This window comes from Pteropus medius, unplaced genomic scaffold (assembly GCF_902729225.1).
Source record: "Pteropus medius unplaced genomic scaffold, Ma_sr-lr_union100, whole genome shotgun sequence".
In the NCBI taxonomy this organism is placed as follows: Eukaryota; Metazoa; Chordata; class Mammalia; order Chiroptera; family Pteropodidae; genus Pteropus; species Pteropus medius.
Window position 1 is genome coordinate 2,680,731 of NW_024354550.1, and position 5,940 is coordinate 2,686,670.

The 5,940-nt window shown below is 35.5% G+C and overlaps 1 pseudogene; it reads right to left on the minus strand.

Annotated features, from left to right (window-relative positions):
* Window positions 1-4,920: 4,920 nt before the first annotated feature.
* Window positions 4,921-5,039, minus strand: LOC120596642 (uncharacterized; annotated as a pseudogene).
* Window positions 5,040-5,940: the final 901 nt, after the last annotated feature.

Below are 5,940 nucleotides of genomic sequence, written 5' to 3' on the forward strand. Positions count from 1 at the left end.
TTTCATGAGCAGAATGTTCCATGGCCAGGAGGAAATGCATTTTATGGGAATTTTAAAATAAATATGTTCTATTTCATGAATACATTTTTTCCAGTGTTATTTAGCAGTTTCAATACTGGCTTTATTCTCTAGGGTAACAAGCTCAGAAATACCTATTACTAAAAATTTAGAAGACACATTCTGGTTTTATTTGGAGGAGGGATTGGCTATTTAGATTAATTCATCATTAAAATTCACTGATATCAATTAACAATGTTCATACTTAGAATGGCATGTGCCAAAACATGAAAATAAGTCATTCTGAAACTTTTTTTTAAACATAGAAACTCTGCCTTCTGGCATTCAAGCATCTGGTCTCCCTTCTCTTGCTTGCCGAAGCTGATAGCCAGAGCCCTTTAAGAAGAGGGATGATATGCAAAAGCCTGAAAAATCATATTCAGTTTGAGCTTTATGCCAATAACAGAAGGATATATTTTGCCCATCTTTCTTTGGATGAAATAAGGGAGCTTTGGTACTAGCACAATTAAATAGAGGTCCTGAGTCTATCTTGTAGTGTATTTTCATTTAGACTATAACCTGATGGCAGAGAATATACCACTCTTAATCTGAAATTACCAAAATAAAATTGCTTCAGGCTCCTCTATAATTCTGGGCTAACTAAACAATAACATCCACCTCTAAATGGTGTGTGTGATTCCACACACAAACAGCAGGCTTTCTGTGAGGTTTACCACTCCCCCAGGAACCTTAAATCTCATTGTAACCAGTCTCTAATTTCTACTTCCCATTCTATTTGTAAGTGCAATTTGGGATTCAAAGCAGAAAAGCATTTGCAAGGCTTAGGAGACAAAACAAATTAACAAATGGGTAGATCAAATGTGTAGATTCAATGTGTAGGTCATTGAATCGTCATCAAGCTGAGAATAAAAAATATTAATTATAGAAGGTGTGTTTATTAAGGTAGGAAAAGAGCTATTTAGATCTAAAACATAAGTCAAGGATAAGCTTACAAAAGGCATAGAGAACAACAGCAGGAATACGTGTTAGGTCCTTCCCAGTGTTTCAAAGCCATTAATTTCTCCTAGGGCATAAAGTATACACATACACACTATGGCCTTTGGCTGTATTTGTTTTCCACTGCCACAGAACAAATTACCACAAACTTAGGAACTTATAAGATTAATTTACTATCTATCTCACAGTCCCCATGGGTCAGGAATCTGGCATATTTTAGCTGAGCTCCTTGATTAGTGTCATACATGGCTGATGCTAATCAAGGTCTCAGCTGATTGTATCCTCATCTGGAGGGTCAGCTCAGGAAATCCACTCTCAAGCTCCCTCAGTAGTTGGCAGAATTCATCTTCTTGCAGTTATATGACTGAGGTCCTCATTTTCTTGCAAGTTGTCAATCTAGGATTACTTTCAGCTCTTGGAGGTTGCTTTCCATAACCCAGAGGACTCCTTCCATAGGCCACACCACAATGTGGCAGTTTAATTCTTCAATGACAGCTTTAGGGGTTCACTTGATTGGGTCAGGCCTACCCAGTATAATTTCTCTTTTAATTAACTCAAAGCCAACTAATTAGGAACCTTAATTATATCTGTAAGATCCCTTCACTTGTGCCATATAATGTGCCTTAATCATAGGGTTGATATCTCATCATAAACACAGCTTTTGTCTGCACTCCAGGAGAAAATTATACAAATCATACAAACCAGGGAATGGGGATTTAGAGGAACCATATTAGAATTCTGCCTACCACAAGCCCCCTAGGAATTATAGCCTCTGTCTTAATCCACGTACCCTGACCCACCTTGCATTCAACTCCACAATCTATTTTTGATTTTTACAAGCTTGAGGCTATTATTTTACTTATGATTTCACTATACTCCTAATCCTTGGCCTTGAGCTCCTGGGTTACCACCTGTGATTCCTCATGGCTTAAGCCGCTGTTCTTGCTTTAGTTAGTGACATTACTTGGCCTTTAATACTTGGTCAATGGCTCCACTAGAATAACTTCAAGCCAAGGAATTCGCCTGGAGTCAAGATGCTCCCTCATTGTTGAACGCTTGCCTGATGAGTATCTCAGATATATCTGAGGTCTGTAATCCCATGCTAGAGGGAGAGGGAAGAGAAATGGAAATCTCAACAGAATCAGATGAATGTTTGTAAACTTTCACATACCTATTTGGTGTGTAGTCAGAGACTGCTAGATTGTGAAGAAAATAAAGAAAAAAGAATCTCTTCTACCTAGTAGGCCTTGCAACTCGAGGATTAGTTGAGTCCCTTGTTAGATGTTATATGTCTTTTGAAGACACAGGATGGGATAGGGAGGGCAAATCTTCCTGGTCAAGAGTCCCAAGTGCTGTACATAACCAAAAATACGCATTTTTCTAATTTTAACTCAGAATACATTTCTCCATATAAACAAGGTTTTAAACAAGGTGTGGTTACTAGGTTAAACTACAAACCTTTTAACAACAATAACAATAACAACAACAAAAGACAGATGAGAAAATACCATAAGTGCAGAAAAGTTCAGAATGACTGCATATTCATATTACATGTCTACCACTTCTTCTCTTTGGAGACTTGACGTAAGTACTCAACCAAACCGAGCAGAACTGTGCTATTTAAAGTGTGGAGATGAATTATCCTACTCTTAAAAATTATTTTTACTCACAACGAGATACCATTTCACACCAGTCAGAATGGCTATTATCAAAAAGTCAACAAATACATGTGTTGGCAAGAATGTGAAAAAAAGGGAATCCTTGTGCCCCGTTGGTAGGACTGCAAACTGATACAGCCCCTATGGAAAACAGTATGAACATTCCTCAAAAAAAACTAAAAATAGTTATACCATATGACCCAGCAGTTTCGCTTCTGGGTATTCATCCAAGGAAAATGAAAACTCTAATTCAGAAAGATATATGGACCCCTATGTTCATTACAACATTATTTACATTAGACAAGATATGGAAGCAACATTATTTACATTAGACAAGATATGGAAGCAACCTAAGTGTCCATCAAAAGATGAATGAATAAAGAAGATGTTTTATATATATATAACATCAATAAATGCAGCAATAAAAAATGATAAAATCTTTTCATTTGTGACAAGGATGGATCTAGATGGTACCATGCTAAGTGCAATAAGTCAGGCAGAGAAAAACAAATACAATATATTTTCACTTCTGTGTGAAAATATAACAAAACAAAACAAAAACAAAACAAAAACTAACTCATAGAAACAAACCAAAGAGATGGTTACCAGAAGGGAGAGAGTGGAAGAATGGGTCAAAAAGAGAAGGGGAATATAGTCGATAATATTGTGGTAAGTTTACACAGTGACGGATGATTACTAGATTTAGTGGGATGATCCTACTATAAGGTATACAAATGTCAAATCACTATATTGTACAACCGAAATTAATATAAACAATATAAGGTTGTATACCAACTATACACAAAAAATAAATTAAAAATTAATTTTCTTGGGTAAAAGCTCATGACTGTGCCACCATGGAAATTGTTTTGGATATCCCTTATGACTCAGCAATTTCACTCTTAGGTATAGTCTCCAAAGAATTGAAAACAGGTATGCAAACAAAATCTGGCACATGAATGTTTATACCATCATTATTCATGAAAGCCAAAAGATGAAAAAAAACAAGCCCATCAACTAATGAATGGATTAACTAAATGTGTTATATTTATACAGTGGAATATTATTCTATCTTTAAACAAATAAATAAAATTCTGATTTAAGCTACAACATGGATTATTTTTCATAATTTTATCATAATTTTATAAGTGAAAGAAGCCAGACACAAAAGACTACATGTCACATGATTCCATTTATATGAAATAACCATAATGGGCAAATCTATAGAGACAGAAAATAGATTACTGAAATAGAAAACAGAAAAAGGAAATAATAGTTAAATGTTATAAGATTTCTTTTGCTAGTGATACAAGTGTTCTAAAATTGCTGTGGTAGTGGTTGTATATATCTGTGAATATATGAAAAGTCACTGCATTGCACACTTTAAATGGGTGAATTGTATGGTATGTGAATTATAGCTCAGGAACATTGTTAATAGAAAGAGTTGATAACTGCTAAAACTGTTAGGTAAACAAAGGTAAAGCATGAACCCTTTCCTCAAAGTCTAAGTAAAAATTTGAGCCTCATTTATGACAGAGTGACTTACTCCTGGCCAAATCTTTTTTCATTCATTAAAAATATACTTTTTTCTTTATTTTTTAATCTAAAGAGCTTTAGTGAGTCTATGTTGTTTCTTAGACTAAGAGAGCTTTCTGGGAGGTGTATGTGTGGGCTCTGATCTTGAATTTCAGAAAGAACAATAACTCCCTTTTGCTATTTGAGATAATATACTTGTTTCTCTTACTATAAAGCACCTTCACGTGGAGGGTTCAGAAGGGGTGAAAGTGGACGTTCACATTTAATTTCTTTGGGATCATTAAGCAGCTTCACAGATGCAGGATTGCTTTAGCACACTATCTATAAAGTCCAACTCCAGTTTCTTGGCCAGAAGAGAAAGAGAAATGTCATTGTGGAGTTATGCGGAGCTAAACTGGACCAAGAGCTTTGAGGGAGAAGAGAAGGAGAGGAAAGCCAATAGTAATGGGCACTTATGAAGGAAGGCATGCCACGTATCTTCTCATTAATGAAGTATTTTCCATATTCTGTAATTGCCACACCTACTTAGCAAATTAGACAATATCATTTCCATATTTTAGATGAGAAAAGTAAGGCCTGGAGAGATGGTCACAGTAAACGGTGGAGTTGTAATTTATTTTTTATTTTTATTTTTTAGGGAAGGCAATGCTTGGTTGACCTCACAGATTGCAAGGACCTTGTCAGCTTACAATCCCTTATTTTTTATTTTTTATGCCTATAGCACCTGGTCTTCCTAGGTGGTCTCCCATCCAAATACTAACCAGGCCCCACCCTGCTTAGTTTCTGAGATCAGATGGGATCGGGCTTGTTCAGGGTGGCATGGCCATAGATGGTGGAGCTGTAATTTAATCACAGATCTTTTTGATTTCTTGAGGCTTCATTTCCTCTCCTTGGCTCTTTTCACTCTATATCAGTGATTCTCAAATGAGGGCGATTTGGGGCAATGTTTGGAGACATTTTTGGTTCGGATAGCTGGATGGCTACTGCCATCTAGTTGGGTAGAGGCCATGGATGAAGTTAGATATCCTGCAATGCACACAGCACAGCCTTCCACAACAAAAAATTCTCTGACTAAAACTCTCAATAGAGCTGAGGATAAGAAAGTATTCTATACACAGCTTAATATCTCATCAACTTCCATGTGTTCAGCAAAAATCCATAGATGATTCCAATTCTCACATTTATGTCCCTAGTCTAGATGTCTACCAAGAGCTCTGAATTTATGTATGCAACTGCTCTCTAGACATATCTCCTCACATATCTCCCAAACTCAAAATATTTAGTCATTACATATTCGGTCAGTATTTAGAGATGCAATTATGACATTAATATCACAATTTTGGTTTACAGTTTATTTCTTTGAACTGGAATATAAATAAAGTTTAAACATTGTGATTGGTAGGTATGTCTCTGAATACTCTTCCAATCTACAGTATTTTTTTCCATTTTGTTTCTAATATTGGTTGATTTTGCTGATTGCAAACTTGTTCTAAATTTTCTATTAGTAACTGTTTTAAAGGTTTGATTAGAAGTTTGATTAGATTCAAGTTCAACTTTCTTATTAAGCAAAATTAATTCACAGATAGTGTTATGTTCTTCTATCAGGAGGCATTTTAAGTCTAGTTGTTTCTCTCTTGTAGTTTTAGCAGCTATTGCTGATCAATAGCTACCTTAATTTATCCAAATAGGGATGTACTAATTAAATCATTCCTTCCTCATTTATTAGCTGGAG